Raw genomic sequence first — 22,927 nt, 5'->3', positions numbered from 1 at the left:
ACACACACACACACACACACACACACACACACACACACACACACAGATGAGTCAAACTACTGAGCAAGAAAGGGCAAAAGCAGCCAGCTGGCAAGACAAGCAGTAATAAAACTGCTGAGGTTTATATGCACAATCATTTCCCTATTTAATTACACACACACACACACACACACACACACACACACACACTCTTCTCATCGCCACAGCAAGTTCTAGACTGTGGTTGGATTTCATATGGAGAGAATACCCGGAAGCAGGCATCTGTCTATGCTGTACTTGCTGATCCTTACAGCAACTTGGGGAAGCAAATTCTGAGGGAAGAAATGTAACTGTAAATGTGGGGTAGTTTTAATCTGTTTCATAGGATTCCAAAAGAAGAAGAAGAAGAAGAAGAAGAAGAAGAAGAAGAAGAAGAAGAAGAAGAAGAAGAAGAAGAAGAAGAAGTGACAAAAGAAACAAGGAGAAAGGGGAGAGAGAAAGAGATTAAAAGAAAGGGAGAAGCAACAGAAAATGAAAGACAAAAGGAAAAGAAACATTAGAGAAAAATAAAAAGGACTTCCCATTTTCCATCTGCTGGCTACATTAAAAAAAGGGGGGGGGGAGGTAGGGGAGATTATTTAAGATATTCAGTCCATGAAAATAATATCCATCTTTTCCACTTTCTGTTAAAGAGTTTTTCTTTTAGGTCAAAGTTTCTCAGAATCATTCATTTCTTTTCCCCCCACAAAAGTATGTTTCTAAAGCTTAATTGTGAATTTCCCCTTGGTTTTCTTTTTTCAAATTTTTATAAACCACTCTGAGTTTTTTTTTTTTACAACCAACCATTTGTTTAAATAAAAATTTATGTAAATAAATAAATATTCCTTCCTGTCACGTTTAAGAATAAATTTCATGACATTCCATACACTTACATTAATAATGGTATCAGGTCAGCAGACATACAACTTCGCAAGTTACTAGGGGTGTGTGTGTGCGCGCGTGCGTGCAAGCGTGTGCGCAGAGCCCTTTAAAGTAATTCTGAGCTTGCATTTATTATGGGGTGGTTTTTGTTTTGTGTCTTTCAGGTTTTTCTTGACTCTCCGATACACCAAACCCCGAAATCACGTCAGCACAAAAAAAGGTTTCTCAACCTGTGCTGTGGGCCCTTCAGCATGCTCTTTGTAGAGATGGGGAACCCCTTTTCAAGCCCAGGGTTGCATTCAGCCCAAGGGGAAACTGCTGGGCAGAATGGTGGAACCTCTCATCAGATTGACAGAGCTACACACCTGAATGGGGATGTGCCACCTTTTTGCAAGCACAAAAAGATAGCAATTTGCTCAAGGTCATTTGGAGTTCATAATGAGCTGGGGTTTGATCCCTGTTTGATAGGCTTAAGTATTTTTCCTGCAGGATTAATCAGGCTACCAACTATGATAAATACACACTTTGACTTTCTAAAATATTAGAACTAATTTGGCAAAGAATTTGGACACTTAGTTAATGGGTTAGAAATGTATATCGTCAATTGGTCTAAGTGGAACCTGCAAGCATATATTTATCCAATTGTTTTTAATTCATATGAGTCACACTCTCTGCTAGTAGCAGCACCGGAGGCAACACATAGCATCCAATTAATAGATACGTTTATCTGAATGATTTCAACAGAGCAGAATTACTATAGGTTTTTAGTTTTCCATTGCCCCAGTACAGATGACAATTCAGCCTTTCATGTTGCACAACACACGCACACTATGCTCATAGCTGCCAAGTTTTCGCTTTTCTCGCGAGGAAGCCTATTCAGCATAAGGGAAAATCCCTGTAAAAAAGGGATAACTTGGCAGCTATGTATGCTTCTTATTTCAGAACCATATGAAGACATCTCACTCATGGCAAACTCCTACTATATTATTAGTAGATTAAAGACAAATATCTCAATGCCTAGTTTGACTAAATTAGTGGTGACATTGAAAGCTATAGTATATGTTACCACTGATAAAACACAAGTGATATTCTGCCACACTACAGCAGTGCATTTCAGATGTCACTTGACTTTTTCTTCTTTCTTGACCACAAAATATGATACTGAGTTACAGTTCATCTGACAAGGCTTGACTCCATACAATTTCACTAACTGTTCTGCAAAGTGGAAAGGACACTTCAATCCCAGCAATTTGCAACTGGGCACATTTGTAGATATTTTTACTTCTTTATGTTTTGCCAGACTGTTACTGTTTCATTTTTCCTAAAGCCTCCCCAAGATGCCCATTCCAGATATTTTTCCCATGCCTAGCGTTATTCTGGTGTTCTCTCCCTCCCCTCCACCCTAAACTAAAACAAATTATTTGGCTTACCAAAATGTCAGTCACCCAACACGAACTGAACATATCTTTATATAGTAAAAGCATCCAAAGCAATTTCTCAAGATGGTGTTTTAAAAAGGGACCAGCTTATAGTGAGAGAAGAAGAAGAAGAAGAAGAAGAGGAGGAGGAGGAGGAGTTTGGATTTGATATCCTGCTTTATCACTACCCTAAGGAGTCTCAAAGTGGCTAACATTCTCCTTTCCCATCCTCCCCCACAACAAACACTCTGTGAGTGGGGCTGAGAGACTTCAAAGAAGTGTGACTAGCCCAAGGTCACCCAGCAACTGCATGTGGAGGAGAGACTTATTTACAGCACAATCCTGCGCACGTTTACTCACAAGGAAGTCCCACCATATTCAGTGTCCTTTTTCTTAATTGCAGGTTCCCTTTTTGTCCTTTTGTTTTTGACATAGATGTAGTTCTGTCAGGGTTCACTTGGGAGGAAAGGAGCTGTTTCATTCATTCTAAGGCAGGCTCCGATCAAGCTACCTCTACTAGGGCCTGTGAGAAGAAGCAAGAAGCCTCCTGTTATTAAGAGACAATAACAATTCTGAAGCTTGGCTTGGCCGTAAATCCAGAAGATTATTTCCCCAGAACAATCCTGAAGGAGCACACGCCCTCAGACTGTGGCAGTGCATTATGCTGTATACTTTGACCAGGCCTTTGTGGTATGACCGTCAGGGCACAAAACAAAGTCCTGCACACTGTCAGATGCAGAGAGCTCCCAGTCTTTCTGGAGGAGGCATTGCCTCTCCATCCTGGGCAGTTCCTGCCGTCTGTAATTTTTCCTCTTCACTTCCCCTTAGAAGAAGTGGGCTGGAATCAATGTCAGCCTGCTATGGTAATTGGAAGAGGGAAATGTCTGTCATTTCTTGACAAATACCAGCACGTAGTGTATCATATATTAGTGGGGCTGAAAGGCTTCCATAATGATGCACAATCATTCTTCTACTAGGGGCAGTGCAGTACAGTCATACCCCATGTTATGTCTGCTGTGGGTTATGTCTTTTCAGGTTACGGATGCGCCGAACCTGGAAGTCCTGGAATGGGTTACCGGTACTTCCGGGTTCGGTGCGCGTGCATGTGCAGAAGCGCCGAATTGCAGCAGGTGCAGCACTTCAGGATGCGGCCTTTTCATGTTGCAAACGGGCCTCTGGAACAGATCCCATTCACAACCAAAGGTACCACTGTATTGAGGTTAGAGTGTGGGACCTGGGAGACCAGAGTTAAAATCAGTCAGTCACTCAGTCATGAAGCTCACTACCTTCTCAGAGTTGTTGCAAGGATAAAATAAGGATAGGGAGAGCCACGCATGCCATCTTGAGCTCCTGGGAGGAAAGGCGGGACATGTATGTAAAAAAAGTGGGGGGGGAGGGGAATCTAATCTTCTTCCCTCACTGCATGGTACATAAAGAGATCAAACTTATGGTAATAAGGAACTTCCTGCATATGTAGATGAAGTGACTTGCTAGACCTCCTGAGAAAGAGCTGACATGTGCAGAACATAATTTGCTTCACAAACAAAATGTTAAACATTTCCAAGTAGCTACCAAAAAACCAAAAAACCTTCACCGCTCTTAGCATCAGCAATATCAGTGATAATAAACTTTTTCCAGATTTCTAGTAATTATGCACATCAAACAATTTTAAAGCCCCATCTGTGAGCACATGATGTGCAAATATTTTCTGCATGTTGGATGCAATCAAAAGTAGTTTTTTAACAAGTAGAATCCATTTTCTAACATAAAAGTGATGAGCATGAAGGCCATGATGATGTGGAGGGTGGGGGGCAGAGGGAAGGGGGGGGGAGCACAAGTTAGCCCTTGCAAAAAAACCCATAAAATAGATGAAATGGAAAACAAAACTTTTAATTTAGGGACAAAACCGAAGAGATCTAGGATCAATCTCCCAGTGTTTTCAATCTTACCTAAAAAGCTGGCGTAAGAGGTAGGGGTGGGGGCGTGAGTATTCCAATTTTCACCAGGCTACTGATATGGAAAAAGAGGGAAACCTTTCTCCCTGGAAAGTTTTCCAAAAACCATTTGGAAGGATTACCTCCCTCCAACTAGTGAACCTAATGAAGCCCTTCATCATACCAGCTGGTTAGGAATAGAGAGAAACTATTAGAAATGTGACATTGGCCCTAAGAGTCAACAGTACTTGCAACTGATAAAACATTACTGTAATATGTCTCAAAATCTCTGGTGCGTTCCTGCCAAGGCTAGATTTCGCCCCTCCTGCCGTTGCAGGGAGCATAGGGACAGGCAAATGTGTCTATTTTGGTTTGTATCAGTTCCTCATTTTTCCAGGTTTAAATTTAGTCCTCCATCTTCCTACAACAAACTGCACATTTCTCCTTATACATCCTTGTATGTAATTGCACATAAAAATGTGTACATTAGAAGAAATTCACACTAAAGTACTGGTGGATTTTCATTTTCAAAGCAAACAAATAAGCAAACCACAAGCCGATATGCAATTGTAGAGAACTGAACTTAAAATTGAGGGGGGGGGGGAGGTGATAAACTGAGAAAAGTTGAAAAATTGAGAGATTTTTCAATTCCCATTCAAAACAATTCTTGGTGATGGAGCACCTTCCCTGAGGGGAAAGGCAAAAATATGTGGGGTTTTTTTTTGGGGGGGGGTTGTTAAGAAAGAAGATGGTTAGAGGGATGATATGACAGAAGATTATACAGTCATACCTCAGTTTGCAACCGCAATTCGTTCCGGGGAGTCGGTCGCTCCCTGAGTTTGTCGTAAACTGAGGGGCCCTTCTGCGTGTGCGTGAAGCGCCAATAGAGCGCTTCTGTGCATGCGCCGCTGAGCAGATCGCATCTGCGCACTGCGGAACCCGGATGTAAACACTTCCAGGTCCGTGGCGGTCGCAAACCGATCGGTCGCAAATGGAGGCAGTCGCAAACTGAGGTATGACTGTAAAGTTATGCCTGGTGTGAAGAAAGCGGCTAGAGATTCAATTCTTCCCAGCTAGGCCTGTTCACTGTGCAATGAAGAAGACACCTAGAACCTTTGTAGAAAACAGTGAAACCACTGATCATGTACATATCAAAGTGCTACTGCCTTCTATATTCATAGGGCTAGCAGGAGACTATTACTGACAAAGAGAAAAGCAACCAGCAATACACGGGGCTTTTCTTTTATTGCTCCAAACTGAATATAGAGTACATGCATCCACAGTGGTGAATGAGTTTTCATGACACATTTCAGCTCCTCTCACTATACACTGGTCTGCCCTGGCCAACAGTTTGGGAATAAACAGGCTACAGGGCCAAATTTGGTGTAGATGACCCAATCTGGGGTGTCAGGCTTGAGGGTTACTGGACAATCTACTGGTCCAGTTTTGTTTTGTTTTATTTATTTTTTTACAGCAGGACAATTTATAACACTGAAACATGACTGTGGTCATTATCGTGACCATATCCATCCACCCGCAAACATCCGTGAGAGAGAGAGGAATCACGCAGGCAAATAAAGAATCAAAATCTTGAAATGGACTACAAAGGCAATTGAAAATTAGAACAAATTGATGGTTAGATGTGCCTAGCCAGGAATACTATGCAGCACAGAGCCACCCCCAACTAGTTCACTTCCATTGGCAGTGGCTCTCTAAGGCAGCAAGCAAAGGTCTTGGGTCACTGTGCTACCTAAGAACCATTTTTTAATCGCTGATGCAAGGGACCATCTTCCTGCTACAGAGCCAATAATCAATATTGTTTTGGGAAGTTTCAATGTTTGAAGTTGTTGCTTTTTTAATATTAATATTCTGTTGGGAGCCGGCCAGAGTCAGGGGCGGAGGAAGGGGGTGCGGTGGTTGTGGGCTGCCCCAGGCATCACCACTGAGGGGGGTGACAAAATGTTGGGCGGCACTCACTGTGGGGCCTGCAGAGCGCCTGAGCCACGCATCTCTCCTGGGACAGATGCTGTGGCTTGGGCGTCCGCAGGCTCCACACTGTCCAAATGGTCCACTTGCTGCCTCCCCCCCCCCCAGTTGTAGGGCGGCTGAGTGTGAGGAGACAGGCAGACTCCTGCCCTGCCCTTGCCCCACCCCTATGGATGGGGCGCACTGCCCCAGGTGCCTTAGCACTTCCTCCGCCGCTGCGCAGAGTGGCTGGGGAAACCCAGCCAGATGGGCGGGGTATAAATAAATTGTTGTTGTTGTTGTTGTTGTTGTTGTTATTATTACACTGGAAATCTATTTTCTAGATTTCAGGTATAACACCACATTCAGCTATAAGGTTCCCTATGTGCTGGCAGGATATCAGGTTGAGTTATTTCACTGTGTGGAATTTATTACAATTGAGAAATGTAACTGATATTGTTTACTTTTTAAAAAAAAAATATTTTTATTAATTTTCCAATTAAAACCAATTATATCACATTCAATATTTCAAATTATACACATATATATATCAATCAAACCGAATGTTATGCCAAATCATCTAAAGAATTTTTTATTTGGGTTCCCATGCTTCAAGAAATTGGGAATTCCTCGCAACCGTCCACTGCCGTCTTTTTTCTAAAGTTCAAATCATCCTCCAAGTTCATAATAATCCAGATCTTCCCCTTACAGTCACATAGATGTTTTCCACTTTCATCCGATTGTTTCCCAGCTGCTGAGATAAATATCAAACAAAGTTTCACAGATGTTCTTTCCCTGTGTGAGTTAATCAGTCCAGCCTCCCCATAAATCTTCTTAATGGAGCTCCCTGTTGCGTCGAAGCAGCTCGAAGTAGCGCCATCTTAAAAAACTCAAATCACTTTCGTTTTCTCTCATAGCCATGAAGATTTACGATCTTTATAGAATTTACAGCTTTTTCAGGCAGGAGACCCAAACATCAAACCATAAACTCTTGGTAAATTAATGGATCTCCTTGCCCTATAGCTGAACTTAGCTTCAGGTCGCTGCTCCAATTTAAAGTGCGTCACAGCTCATAAATCCTCCGAACGCGTCCAGAACTCCTTCCGTCCGACTAGGGGGGGGGGCTTTTCTCATCGGCAACTCCACATCTTTAAAAAATATGCTCAGTAACAGTAGTTATAAAGTTCAACTCACACAGTCTTTTGCTTCTCTTTCACTCCAAACAAGCCAGGACATCGCGTCCGGGAAGGTACGAGGCAACATATATGAAGAAAAAATAAAAACTCACTTCCCTTATCGCTCCGTCCCCATCAATCCTTCTTCCAGATGCAGTACAGTCTTTGACTCCTCATAAATTTCTCAGCAGTAAATTTCTCAGCAGTAAACAGCGCTTCTTCCCCTCCTTCTGAAGTATGTCCATAGATTTAAGCCTAATTATCTTCTTTAACCATGGAAATCCCCGCCATGCAGATTAGCGTCCGGGAGTCCTGGCCCTCGTAAGTGCTCAGCCCAAGCTCCCCCCACTCCAAAAACAGTCGGAGTGGGTCTGGGGGCATCGCGGGCCAGCGGCCCCTCTCCGTAACCCCCGGAGAGGGTAGGGGGTTGCCATTTACTCCCCTAGCAACCGCCAAATTCCTTACGAAGGTCAGAGAGATGGAAAACAGGTCCGCCATTCCTGCAGGCGGAAACCGGAACCTAAAAAATATGGAACGCTTCACGAATTTGCGTGTCACGAGAAATGTAACTGATATTGTTTACAGCCAGCTGAGGCTGAGCATCATACAAAAATCTTGGTTCCCCCCACCCACCCAAACTAACCACATTTCTTGTGATATAATCTTTTAACAGAAGGGTAACATAAAGTACCGATTGATTCTAACATGCTGTTTTTATAGCTAGGCAAGTGTTAATATTTATTAGATCCATCACCTTTAGTTGCCCAAAGAGGAACATTACTCTTGTTAGATATTGGTATGAAGGAGAAAGAAGCCTGCAGAATACATATTAAGGGAATACATGGCTGAGAATTTTCTACAGCTGTTAGTGGGCAGGTACTATAAAGTAACACTTACTATGATGCCAATGATTCTTTGGAAAGCTGTATGAGATTATATATTGTGGCCTATTCAAACACTTGGAAAACCTGGTGCATTCAAAACCTGGATCTGCCCGTCATGCCTCCAGCTTCCTCAACAAACATAGCATTAAATGCATAGGAATAATAATATCCATGCCCGATACATATAATATTTTATTCTCTCTTCATCTCTATGGATCCCACTCTGACACACATAAAGACCTTTAAAATCTATCATTTCTTTATTTGCATGCTGCCTTTCCACACAAAAATGTGCTCAAAGCAACTTACAAGCGCAGGAATAATTTCATAGTAACAGCAGTAATAAAACAGCAGCATATAGTTAATGTAACGGTATACTAAAGGCAACATTTGCATGTAAGTTTAGCAACTTTGTACCTCCTGGCAGCAACAAAAATAACAAGGGAGTTTGAACAGTTTCGCTGCATTAAGTCTTTCTGTATTGTTATACAGTATATATTGAAATACAGTGGTACCTCAGAAGTCGAATGGAATCCATTCTGGAAGTCTGTTTGACTTCCAAAACATTTGGAAACCAAGGCACAGCTTCTGACTGGCTGCAGGAAGTTCCTGCAGCCAATCGGAAGCCGCGTTGGACATTCGGGTTCCATACAACGTTCACAAACCAGAACACTCACTTTCAGGTTTGTGGCGTTCGGGAGCCAAAACATTCAACTCGCAAGGCGTTCAGGATCCAAGGTACGACTGTACCAGTATAGAAGCTTGGCTTTTCCCTTGATTACACTCTCTCATTCCCTTGCCAGCCAGACTCAGTATGTCACCAAAGATGAAAACAAAACAGTTCCTAGATCAGCTTTAAATGTGTTGAAAATGGCAAATAAATAGGGATTCCTTAAGAAATGAGATATTTGCAAATTCTGATTGGACCAGAACTAACAACCCTTTGCATTGGGTAGGGGAGGGAGGACTGTCAATTTGGCAGAGGTTTTTCTCCACCGAGACCTGCTAGACCCTGTAACTGAGTGACACTAGAATAATTTTCTGTCAGTACAGAGCTCCGTTCTATTCTACCCGCTGAACATGCGGGCAACTGAAAGTACTTCTGGTCAGATATCTACAGAGACCCATCAGTGGAAAGCTCCAAGATGAGGAGCTTGGGGGTGGTGAAGTGCTAAGTCATTGAATCCTGGTCCAGGCTCACTGCTACCATGTGACGGCATCAGCCCAGCTTTGGGCTTGATTGCTGCACCAGTTCCAGGCTGGTACAGCAGTTCGCCTGCATCCCATCTTCCACCCTGGTCTGTGTGGACTGCAGGGCTGAGGATGCAGCAGTGGGCCCACTGTTCCATTAGCCCCTCCGGGCAGTGGCCAGGGTTAGGTTTTGACATTTGCTGGCTTTCATACTTTCCAATTTACTTTCACAATTCGTGGTTCCAAAAAGTATAAATAATTTTCATTAGAATGTGCCTGTTAGGAGAGAATGCATTTTGAAATGCATAGCTGGAGGCAAAATGTTTTAGAATGATGAATTTAAGTATCTATTTAAATGTGATTTGGGGGAAGTATTTGCATTTATAGATCCAACCACTGAATATTATGGGTGACCATTTCTTTTGCCAAAAATAAATTTAGTATGAATATAAACACAACAACAGCATGAAACCAAGTATGGTCATTAATGCCATGCTCTTATTTTGCTTTCAAAGATCAATCAATAACATTATTTTGCAAAGTAGTGCAGAAGCAGAGTGGAATGGGCTTAAGGATGAACACATGTAGAAATGATGTGAACAGAGTGATTCATCCATCTCTGGAAATAAGATAGAAACTGGTTGGTGGAGGCAACGCCTGCTGTCCAGTGACACAAATCACTGAGATTCAAGTATGCTCCTATCCATATTTTCCTATTATCCATATTTTCCTATTCTGAATTCTGTTTCTGAACATCATCAGTTTGTTTTATAAGGACTGGATGCTCTTTCCACACACACACACCCATCTGAGAGGCACTAGCGAACATTGGCTTTGCTTGCATTAGCATTAATTAACTGCAATGCTAGCTATTAGTTTAATACAAGATAGGCATCTGCTTTATGTTCTTCATACTGCCCCCTTCATCTTGTTCCACCTCATCACATCGATGATAAGTGATTTATGTTACTCCTCATTGCCTCTTTAATGACAATTAGCAGTGCAATGTTGAGCAGCATTGAGCAAAAGACCCAGTCCATTAACATTCTCTCAATCCACATCCAACAGTATGTGTTCAATTCTCACAGTATTTCCCCCTTTTCCAATGTTCAGGTATGAGTGTTGTTACTTATGTAGTCAAAATGGCATCACCTATGCACAAGGTCCCATTTTCCCCATCCTCAGTTTGCCACACGAGTCTTCAGAAATGTTCATCAGTATCTAAGCGTGCATTTCTCCTAACATACTTTTTTTTTGCAACTCCCTGTAATATACTCATTTTTGCAAGCAATTCCACCTAATATAGGAGTGGAGAACTTCTGCCTCCCCCCTAGATGTCGCTGAACTACAACTCCCATTTGCCTTCACTATTGGCCACACAGGCTGGGTTGTAGTGTCAGCAACATCTGAAGAGCTGAAAGTCCCCAACCCCTGCCTTATTATAATTCATTTTTGTGTATTACTTTCACCAATATGTACATTTTCACACACACTTCCCCTAACACACACATCTTTTGGCCAGAAAACTTCTTCACAAAGTTCAGATAAATGTGGATTTTAAAGGACAGCTGTGGTTTTTTATTTTGCACATTGTTTTGGAAAGTGCAAAGGGAGCTAGCCTCGCCTTAAAATACCAAGTAAACCAAATTCTGCCTTCACCACCAATGCACAAGAGGGAAATATCTTTGTGACTTCAGGTTAAGAGGAAGAAAACACTAAGGGAGGAGAAGAGAACCCTCAAAACTTTGCAAGGAGGACAGAGCATATTTAGTGGTCCCATGAAATGCTGCTTGATTCTTTTAGTTTGGGTGTGGGGAGAGACTAGGCTAGATGGACTAGACGAGTGCTGTGGAGAATCACAGAACTGCAGAATTGGAAGGGACCACAAGGGTCATTTAGTCAAACCCTTGGCAATGCAGGAATCTTTTTGCCCAACATGGGGCTCAAACCCATGACCCTGAGATTAAGAGTCTTATGTTCTACCAGCTGAGCTTTATAGCTGACTGATTGGAACAGAAGCACTCAGCACTACAGTGCACATTATGGGCAGGGGTGGAGGAAGGGTGGTGGTGGGGGTGGGCCACCCTGGGTGTTACCACTGAGGGGTGTGTGTGACAAAATGCCGGGCGACACTCACCGCGCATCCTGCAGTGTGCCCAAGCCACGCGTCTCTCCTGGGAGTGACAAGGTGGGTTGGACACCCGCAGGCTCCGTGCTGCCCCAAACGGTCCACACGCTGCCTCCCCCTCAGCTGTAGGGAAGCTGAGTGGGAGGAGGCAGGCAGACTCCTCGGAAGTCCCATGGAGCGTCCTGCCCCAGCTGGCCGCACCCCTGGGGCGCAGGGCATGCACGCCACCCCAGGTACCCAATGGGCTTGCTCCACCTCTGCTTGTGTGGTCCCCCTGTTCTGTTTCTGTGGCTGAGTTTCTGCCATGTACTTATTTATTCAAAGCGCCTTTACCCCCACTCATCATCCAAAACAGCACTGAGAGTGGCTCATGGTTCTCCAAGCTGTATGAATTACCACCAGACTTCTTTTCCCCCTGTTTTAGTTTAAAGGATAGTTAGAGAAAATTGCTGACCTACTTCCACCCCATATAATTTACATTCAAGCATCTCAAGTGGATGCCACTGGCTTGGCTGCTAAATTTTATCATCATTAGGTGGCAAAGATAATTTCTTTTGTGGTTTGGGGATTTGATCTTGTCATGGAGTCGACTCCCTTTGAGCCCAATTTTAGATGCAATTTGGGCAAGATGTAGATCCATGATTCTCAAACTTTGCTCTCTCTCTCTTTCTCTCTTTACCCCTTTCACCCTGAGCGGTTTGCTTGCTCAGTGACATTGATCTTAAAAACCCAGTAGCTGAGAGGCTTACAGTGGCAGCCTGGGCCAATATTCTTTATTATATCTGGAAGAGTGTCAAATAGATTTGGCTTCCTTTTTTATTTTATTTTTGTCCCTTTTAGTATTCTGCCTTGTCTGGACTGCTGATTATATATTTAACATTCAGTTCCAGCTGCCAGCTACTTATATTGAATATACATAAGCGAGTCAGAACACCACACAACAAAGCCTAGAAGAACCAATATCAGAGTCTAAGAACTGGTTCATACTTCCAAAGAAGTAAAATAAGAAACTTGATAAATTTAATATTCTTCTCCCTCCCCTACTACTTGTGTCAAGTTGGACTCATGGCATTCCCCTGTAGAGAACATCAGTGGCTTCTAGTAGTCCTGAAGGAAACCCATGAATTCTACTTCTTGTGAGACACCAGAAGCCATTCTTCCTTTCACAGTTTCTTTGAAGGTATGAACAGTGTCAGCTGAGTTCAGGGAAAACTAGAACACGGATTGCTAAACTTTGCTGTACTGCAGAACACTGTGTTTCTTTGCTTGTTGTCTGTTAATCACCATATTCTCATATTATGTGGCTGACAATGAATCAGAATCACAGAATTGTAGAGGTGGAAGGGACTCCGAGGATCATCCCTGCAATACAGGGATATGCAGCTCTCTCATGATAGTGTCTCAACAAACATCGAATTGTTGGACAGGAGTAGCAAAGCCTCCTTGTGCCTTGCAAAGCTTTACCTTTTCCAGCTGTTCAGTAGAACTTAATCTGAGTGATGTAGAAGTCTCTCACAGTTCTCCCAGTGCTAATGCAGACATAGCCATGGAACTCTTAACTAGGGATAGCCAATATGATGGTTCCCTCCAGACTTTTGGACTAAAAATCTCATTACACCTAACTATTTACCGTGGTAAATAGACAACAGTGTTCATGGTAAATAGACAGTGTTCTCAAAGCTACCAACATGAGTCTGACCAAACTGCGGGAGGCAGTGGAAGACAGGAGTGCCTGGCATGCTCTGGTCCATGGGGTCACGAAGAGCTGTACACGACTAAACAACTAAACAACAACAACAACATTTACCATGGTGCCTAGGGCTGCTGAGAAATCTAGTCCAAAATACCCGGAGGACCCTCACTACCAATCCCTGGGTTAGATATTTAGCTTTGGCTGGCATAACTGCTGAGACAACATTAAACATGGGTTATGCTGGCGAGAGAAGGAACACAAAATTCCACCCCCTCTCTCTTAACACCCCAGCCCCTATGTGACAGACATATAATAAGAAAACACGATGGTCTGCTATGACATACAGACCAGACTAATAGCCCACAAAGCAATCAATTACTGTATAGGTAAAAAGGTAAAGGTAAAGGACCCCTGGATGGTTATGTCCAGTCAAAGGTGACAATGGGGTTGCGGCGCTCATCTCGCTTTCAGGCCAAGGGAGCCGGCGTTTGTCCACAGACAGCTTTCTTGGTCATGTGACCAGCATGACTAAATCGTTTCTGGAGCAACGGAACACCATGACAGAAACCAGAGCGCATGGAAATGCTGTTTACCTTCCTGCCACAGCAGTACCTATTTATCTACTTGCACTGGTGTGCTATCTACTTGCACTGCTAGGTTGGCAGGAGCTGGGACAGAGCAACAGGAGCTCACTCCATTACAACGATTCGAACCGCCGACCTTCCGATCAGCAACATAGCTGCCAAGTTTTCCCTTTTCTCGTGAGGAAGCCTATTCAGCATAAGGGAATTTCCCTTTAAAAAAGGGAGAACTTGGCACCTATGATCAGCAAGCCCAAGAGGCTCAATGGTTTACACCACAGCGTCACCCGCGTCCCATCAATCAATTATGACCTTATAACAATGCAGTGTTTGAAGGACTAATATGTAGAAACTATTACTCTTTGAGTCTCACTCAAATGAATTATTTGTAGTTTTGGTACATTATTAACTGCATCAACTCTTTAAACAAAAAAAAAAACACCTGCTTTTGTTGAAGTTCACTTTACATATGGGAAGAGGGACAGTGAAGGTACTGCACTTTAACAACAACAACAACAACAAAAAGTTATGCATTGTCCCAAAGAGACATTAATTTCAAGTACATTTGTTGGACCCAAGACCATGCTTTCACAAAACTAATTTGAAGTCCCAGTGATTTTTGCAAGTCCAGATGAGCCCAAATTAGTTTAGCACTTGGCTGTTTTGTATATCAGCCCAGCTCCTGTCCCGTGTCGCACAAATTACATATAAGCAGGGAGATACTAATTTTTGCATGTGTGAGTAATTATTTAAAATTCTTTACCACTTTTATGCAGCTTGATGAAAACAAACATTTTAAAGGAAAGATGTAAGTAGCAATTATTTAATATTCCTGTTTTCTGACATTTCAGGAGGTGGCTACCTAAACTTATAAACGACAACAGAATTTACACTTCCTTCTGCATGTACTGTATTTATATTGCAAATGCATTTTGATGTAGATACTCAAAATGGTGGGAAAGTAATATATTGAGTATGAAAAAATTCTAGTTAGCTAAAAGACATTCCGCAAGGGGTGAAAAATCTCTGAAGAGGTTTATTCAACCATGCATACTTCAGTTGTTACTTCTACAGCACATTACCCCCAAACAATTTCCCAGCCTCCGTGAGTACATGAGGTTCAGCTACCAGAGCTTACTAAATATTTGATCCTAATTAGACCTAATGAACATGTTTGTTTCTCTCCATCTGTGATTTTGCAGAGGCAACCTTTGAGTTAATCCTGAGGACCTGATGTGGGATGTAAGCATTGTTGAATGGGTCAGGAACAGTGACCAGACTGCAGTGAAATTCAACACGTAAGTAAGAAGAAAGTCTGACACGCTCACAAATTATTTAAAAGGAGAAGAAGAGAGAACCTCAAAAACGAAGAGATTAGTTAAGCAGGAAAGTTATAAGGGCCAAGCTCCTTTAGGACATTTGGAAGTTACTTAAAATCATTTTAAAAGAAGTTCAGATAAATCGTGTACCACAGATCAGGAAAGTTACACACCAAGTTCAAGAAGATGCCAGAATGGTAAATGAGTGAAGTCAAGGAAGGAATGTTATTGCTGTTAAAGTGTTTTGTAAGCCTCTTTGAGTGACTCATTTTTGGAGGGGAAAAGTGGACTGTAATTTTTTTTTTTTGTATGAGTGGTACAAAATTGATGATGATGATGATGATGATAATAATAATAATAATAATAGAATTATTCCTTTAAAAAGCATGTTGTTAAAAACAACAACACCCCACTGGCTTCTGAGAAACATCTGGCTGGTTACTATGGGGCTGAAAAAGATCCCAGACTAGAAGACTCTTGGTCTGCTCCAGCAAAGCTTATCTTATGTTCTGGTGGAAATCAGTTAGTAAGAAAAAGTTAGTTACCAGATAATCTTTTGATAAGGCAAATACCCACATAATACTTGGATATTTTTGCCCACATGACAAATAGAAGTTCTTTTGGGTGGCATGAGAATTTAATCAGAAATACAGCACAGGCAAAGAGGTTAAAATCCACTTCCGCCAGCACTTCAGTCCTGCTGTAAGTATCACACACTGTAGCAGCAGCAACAATATGGAACATCCTATTAACAAATCCGGCATTACATCCATTTTGGCTCTTAGTCTCACATATCTGCACAGAAGGAAGAATGGAGAAACAACTGTTTTGCAATATGCCAGAAACAAACATCTAGGAAAAGAAGAGGAGAAGTAACAGTTGCATGACTAGAAAAGCAAGAGTTAGCTGTGGCCTTGTGAAGATTGATTAATTTCCATCAGAAACAAAAAGATTACTAGATAAGACAAGGAAACCCATCAGGCAAAGAGAGCGCGAGCAATTTGATTCTAGCTTGGCTTAGTCAGCACTATAAAATATTGATGAATACTGCTGCTTGAAACAGCATCTTGTAGTGAGGAAAGTGCTATTACTTTGAACTTTATCTACTGGTGACTTTAGTAATATAAAGTAGGAAAGATGGATTTATAGAAGTAATGCACTTTTCCCCCCAAGGAGAGTATATTTACTTTCTTAAAAGGAAAGTGAAGGCATGCCCTTTCAACACCCAGTTCCCCCCCCCCAATGATCTTTACTGTGCAACTTGAAATCTACACCAGTTAAATTTAAAATTTACAGCATTCGATTTGAGGAATATTCTATCACTGAAATGGAAAACACATGTCTTTGCATGGAAAAGGTCAAGGTAAAGGATGATGGGAAACAAAAGCTCAGAATCAGCAATACCTAACACTCTAAAGCAGGTCCCCTCAACCCGGTGCCCTTCAAATGTTTAAAACTAAAACTCCCATTGATGCACCCCCCAGCATTGGCAATGGTTAGGGAGGATGGGATTTATAAGCTGGATCTACACTGAGCTGTAAAAATGTAATATAGCACTCAATGCAGTTTTCTATTGCTGACAGATCGCTGCTCTACAGTGCCCTCTGGTGTCGCATTTTTATAACACATTTTTAACATTATAACCAACAAGGGTAGATTCATCCATAGTCCAAAAGATGTGGAGGGCACTAAACTGGGAAAGGTTGCTATGGAGAGCCTGACAGTTGAAGTAAACAGCTCTCACCTTGATGAACCAGTGATCAAACTTCATAAAGTCAGCTTTAAACTCACAAAATTAAAATCATGTGCTTCTCAGAGAATAGTAGTGCTCTTGTAGTGTCTCAATTAATTGTACAGGTAAGCCTTCCTCAACTTGGTGCCCTTCAGCCTAGTGCACCAGCACAGTGCTGGGAGCCAGGGCTGATGGATTGATATCTAAAACATCTGGAGGGCACCAGGCTGGGGAAGGCTGGTGTAGATGAACAGAGCACTGTTATATTCCCCTATACTGTGTGCTTCAGGTAGGCTGCATTCCAGGGCCAACCCAATACATTTTGGCACCTGAGGCAAACCACAAAATGGTGCACCCATGTCAGGGATGAGTGAAGATCTACTACAGGAACAAGGGGACAACAATGATCAGGAACAAGAGCGGGAGGAGAACAGCAGCTCCTTCTGTTTGCCAAGAGCTGGCATGGGTGGGTGGGTGGGTGGGGGGACTGCTGAGAATGCTGGAGATCTGACCTCCAAGGGTGCACCCTAGTTGTTGCTCCTCTGCAGCAGTGGCAGCAACAGCAGCAGCAGACGACAATGATGCATTCCCTGAAGGGTAGACCTGCTGTTCCTGTGGATCCTGCCACACAAGACAGTCACCTTGCCTGCCTCATGGGTGGACCGGCCCTGCTGCACTCTCTTTCAGTATAAGATCGCCATATACCGGTAATTATTTCGTATTTTGACGTTGGATGTCTCTGCATTGTTCTTTCTTTTGTGGGCTTCCCAGTTTCAAGTTGTGCCCATTTTGACAAACCAGTGTTGCTTCTGCGTTCGCAGGTCCATGATCACCAGCTGCCATGGACCAAGGGGTGCCTATGGTTGAAGTTAAACAATATGGTTGTTCATGGCTACAAACAGAGATTTGCCAGGCCATAAATTGCACAACCTGCTATCATTTACAATGTTATGTTGCTAGACAAGAGGGGTGGCTTAGCTGCCAACAGACTTTCGGAACATCTGTTTGCCCTTAGGTGAATGAAATGCAATGACTGGATGCACATGGGGTCACGTACCAATATAATACAAACCCAGCATAAGGTACTAAAAATACTGCTTGAATATTCTACTTTCACTCCCTCTTGTCAGTTTCAGTCACCAAGCTGTGAGGCTTATCACTGGGAAGACCTTTCCACAGCACGGCATGCTTTTTAGATAAATGAGAAGAAACTGCCACACTTTGTCAGATCTGAAAGTACTGAGTTGTATAATTGTTAAGTATGCATTCTTCTGCTTTAAGGCTAACACAAACCTATGGCTGTCACAAGAAGAGGCTTACTTTCCTAACAGACTGAATGTTTATTAAATATCAGGAACAGAGCAGGCTTTTTTTAATATATAACTGCATTAAGTCAATTCCTTAAAAGTTTACACTGCATTGATGCAGCAGGTACAACCATTTCAGATCTTTAGGTATTTGACAGCAAATCACGCACAGGGCTTACATAGTGCTTTTCAACATTCACACCTACACATCTCAGTTATTCTTACAATACATCTGTGAGATAGATTAATAAGTTTACCCCAACACTGTCTTTGTGTGTGTGTAGGGCAGCAATTAAGAATGAAAATTCATGGATGAGCCATTAGGCAGGATTCAACTAAGTTGTTGTGTAAGTGGAACAAAGGCCACTTGTGCAATGAGATTCCCCCCTCTCATCTCCTTGTGCCCTCTAAGCCTGCTCCGGAGGGTTGAGGGAAAACCCCGGTTTGGAGGGCATGGGGGGGGGCAGGGAAAACTCAATTGTTCGAGTAGACCTCATTTCACCTGTGCATATCCCACTTAATGCTACATTTAATTATTTAAAGATAATAGTTAATAGCAGCAGGAACTGAAGTTGGAGCAGGGCTTGGTGAGAGCTTTAGCTCTTAGTCTACATCCTTACCTACTAACTAGACACCTACACCAGTCACACCCCCTGGCTGACATGCTGTCACAGTCAGTCTGAGGAGGGCCTATGTACGTGCAGATGTAATCAGGGCTCACTCCATGAGGAAAGAAACCCATTCTGATCAGCATTCATGGCCCTGTGTAAGGGACATTGCCCTCATACATCCACACAGCCAGACACAAATTTCCCCTTTGGCTGGTAGGGGGCATAGCCAATGTGCACACAGGTTTCTGTGGGGCAGGGCTTGGTTGCTTTTACATGTGAGGACCCCTCTTGCATTCACCCTGAATGCCTGAAGGCAGCTACGATAAGGTGTGGAAAGCTGAAGAGCCTTTAGATTACAAGTGGGTTTCATATTTTGAATTTTGTGGCTCCCACTGTCAAGTGGTGCAAACAACTCAGCTAAGTCCTATCCCTACCTTAGAAAGAAACGAGCCAGTGCTGGCCAGACAGCAGCACTAACATTGTACTATGCAGGTGCTGCTAAAAGTAGTGCTGGTGTTGCCAAAAGCACACACAGTATTGAACAGGGTGATTTAGATGCAGTATGGATCATTTTCAACAAGCTTCACCCATGCTGGTGCATACATATCACAATGCAACACCATTAATAATACCGGTATCCAAGCTGGCATGCTATGGCCTTGGCTCAGAGATTTACCAGCCTTCCCTGACTTTCCATTGTTTCTCGTGAGATGTCTATGATATTGTGTGTTTATGTGTGTTTATTAAGGGTTTGCTGTACAAATCTTTCAGATCTGCATGAGAATTTTTTTAAAAAAAATCTGTAAAACTATCTACAAACCACAGCACACTTGGGAGACAGAAATTCTGGCAAGATTAATTTTTTAAAAAACCTGCTTAAGAACTACTGTTGGGTAAGACCTTGTATTTATATGTGTGGAAACAGGATAGCTTCAGAGAGTATCTCGGTGGTGTTTTTTTTTTTTAATGAACCCAGATCTGTCATTCTTAATGTCAGCTAAATCAATGGACTCTTTGTGGAATCAGGTGGTAGGCAGTATAAGGAGGTTCAAAGCACACGGTTCTGTTTTAACAGGTGTGCTTTTACCTATTTTATGATCCCCAGAAAGCGGGGTTTCCCCAATTTTGTATTAACCTCAGAGGGTTCAAAATTATTTATGAAGTTATTCACTCTTTAAGGCGAAATGGCAGCTGTTTCATGAATAAGGGAATATTATGGGGAAAACAGGGCCATTCAGACAGCTGCATTAATGCACCAATAACCACAGTGATGTTTAATGGAGGATAACATGCCCAGTGTGGCCCAGTGGTTGACGATATTGACATAAGGCAATGTGTACAACTCACATTTGTAGGTAATCTAAGTCCCTTTTTAATAATATTGAAGCAGTGCAGGAATCTTACTGTATCTCCATAGCTCTTTCCCCCACCTTGTTTAACATTTGGAAGCTCAGAATCACATGGGGGCTGGGGGGGGGCTGTGTTCCAATTGTGTAAGACTCTTGTGTAAGAGAGGGCAGTGACTGGATGGGAAGGACTGTGTAACTGGGCACACACACTAGTGGTTCTGGCTTCCAAACCAGTATGGGAATGGCATAGAAAGAAGTTTCTGGGAAGAGACTCTTACAGCATAAGACTTACGCTGATGTGAGAGATCTCTAGCTCTGTTTAAAGGAGAAACAAATATCATTTTGACTATATTTAGCAACATGATTTGTTTGCCAGGCAGTTTTGTTTATTAAACAACTAGATGAGCACTTAAAAAAAAGAAATTATATAAACTATTTCCAAATATATATTATATTAATGCATTGCAATATAAACACTTTTGAATAATCTGCTATGTGTTCATCTTTTTGCAAGAACAGTTGTATGCACCAAATTTAAAGTTAAGTCCATTGGCCAGTCTATGGGAAATTGAAATAGCTCTACCAGAACAAATGTATTTTTAATGCTCCGCTACTTCATTTAGACAAATATGAATGATAATTTAATGATTTAATGAGAGGCTAACATTTGAAGACCTGCAAACCTTGGAGAGAGAATTAGCACTGTGCTTTCAGGGAGTGATTTTTAGAAGTGCTGGATATAACCTTCACACAGTGAGACATGAACAAGCTTTGCATTTGCTGTGAAACAGCACAACAGCATCCACAGAGAACTACTGTGTGTTAACCTTTAAAATGAGTTTTACAGTGCAATCCTTTAATACATGTCTACACAACAGTAAACCCCAGTGAATGCAATGGCCTTACTCACAGAGTAAGGTAAAGATAAAGGACCCCAGATGGTTATGTTTAGTCAAAGGCAACTATGGGGTTTGGCGCTCATCTCGCTTTTCAGGCTGAGGGAGCTGGGGTTCGTCCACAGACAGCTTTCTGGGTCATGTGGCCAGCATGACTAAACCACTTCTGGCACAACGGAACACCGGGATGGAAAACAGAGAGTAAGGAAATGCCGTTTACTTTCCCGCCACAGCAGTACTTGCTGTGTACTGTATCTACTTGCACTGGTATGCTTTCAAACTGCTAGGTTGGCAGGAGCTGGGACAGAGCAATGGGAGCTCATCCTGTTGCAGGGATTTGAAGCATTGACCTTCTGATTGGCAAGCCCGAGAGGCTCAGTGGTTTAGATACAGCGCCAGCCGCGTTTCTCTAGTTTTTTTTGTTTTACCTTTACTCCCATAGTAGTAGGTATAGGCCTCAAGCCTAAAAAGATGTCTTCAGGTGTTCACATGAATGTTCAAAGGGTGGACAGGAGAATGCATGCAAAGCTGCTGCCCACATCAATGCCCTCTCAGTTCCTGCCTGAATGCAAGCAGAACCATCCATGTGATCAGGGACCCTGGTAAAGTAAGATCCCCGATCATGTATGGTGTTCTACCGACTATAAAGCTCTTTGCAGACCTTCCCCACTCAGTGTAGTGAAAGTCCAGGACTGACGGTGTGGGACAAGAAGCAAGGGGATGTTGGTTGGCAGGACCTATGCCCCATCCACAGATATAGCATTCATATGCTGAGGCAAAAGCCTGAACACACCCTTAGTTAAACACACATGGCTTCCTGAAAACAACATTAAGAGAAAAAAACAGAGCTCCAACAGAAGGCTTCATCTGAACATCTGTGGACTGGAAACTGTTTTCTTAAGAAGATCCCTCCCCTTTACTTTTGCAACTCAATCTGTTTTGCTCCTCATTTACTACAAATATACAGCCTAGCTCTCACGACTATGTAATTTTTCACTGCTGTTTAAAAGACTTTGCATAGGTGGTGAATGAGTAGGAATGAACTGTGGGCGCTCTCTGGTTTCAAAACGAATTGTAGCTCTGCTGCTGATTCAGCATAGTGTGAATCATACACTTGAGTATCTACTAAGGAGGGTATGCAAATAATTTTTTTTCAGATCTGCTATGCTAGAATCAATGTAGGCAAGAGGTGGTTCTGCTCTGTGCAGAGGGGAACTGGGACAACACTCGTGTCTTCTTCTGAACCTGGGTAAGTGGTGAGACTGAGCCTCAAAAAGTGGGGCCAAAAGTAGGATGTGCACAGCAACTGACTACCCAGAAACAAGAAGTCAGAAGCCCAGACAAATGTAGGGTGTGGTCTAGATGTTATTTCCATGAAAACCCAGAAAGTGATTCAGCTGAACACTACCCCTCTGCATTCTTTCTCTCTGTGTGTTATTTCTAGATACGCCGCAGAAAGTAAATGACAGAGAATTAAGAAACGAGAAGGGTGTGTGTGTTGACAAATGTACGAGAAAGTGCCTAACTAATGAGCTGAAAAGCAATTCCTCAATAACCCTAGATGAAGAGAAAAACAATACTCTCTTACAATACCCCTGTCACAATACCAATTCATATTCATTCATTCTCATTCTCTCTCTCTTCCATACCAGCTGTCAGGGACTGGCAGGATGCTAATGAGTGTGCACACTAGGGGGAGGGAGGCTGGAGTCTGACTCGGGAGAGGGGGGTCAGTGATTTGTGAGGAACTGGACTGGCCAGGAGACAAGAGTCAGAGGGTAGGAAGCTTCAGAGCTTGAGAATGGAGCACAGGATTGGTGAGAAGAGGAGGAGGACCACTGTTT

At 42.6% G+C, this 22,927-nt stretch overlaps 1 protein-coding gene across 43 annotated transcripts in view; it reads right to left on the bottom strand.

The window, feature by feature from the left end:
* Positions 1-22,927, bottom strand: part of SORBS2 (sorbin and SH3 domain containing 2) — a 189,442-nt gene that overhangs the window by 115,922 nt on the left and 50,593 nt on the right. For 2 of the 43 annotated variants that reach the window (XM_088660970.1, XM_088660981.1), the window contains exon 1: positions 2,679-2,800. The exons of the other annotated variants lie outside the window; for them this stretch is intronic. The gene's annotated coding sequence lies outside the window, so the exon portion shown is untranslated. Of the gene's footprint in view, positions 1-2,678; positions 2,801-22,927 lie in introns of those variants that run through there. 43 annotated transcript variants of the gene reach the window in all.

The sequence above is a fragment of the Zootoca vivipara genome, chromosome Z1 (genome assembly GCF_965207765.1).
Source record: "Zootoca vivipara chromosome Z1, rZooViv2.hap1.1, whole genome shotgun sequence".
Taxonomy (NCBI): Eukaryota; Metazoa; Chordata; class Lepidosauria; order Squamata; family Lacertidae; genus Zootoca; species Zootoca vivipara.
Note: the sequence above shows the minus strand (reverse complement) of the source record. Positions and strands in the feature narration are given on the sequence as shown.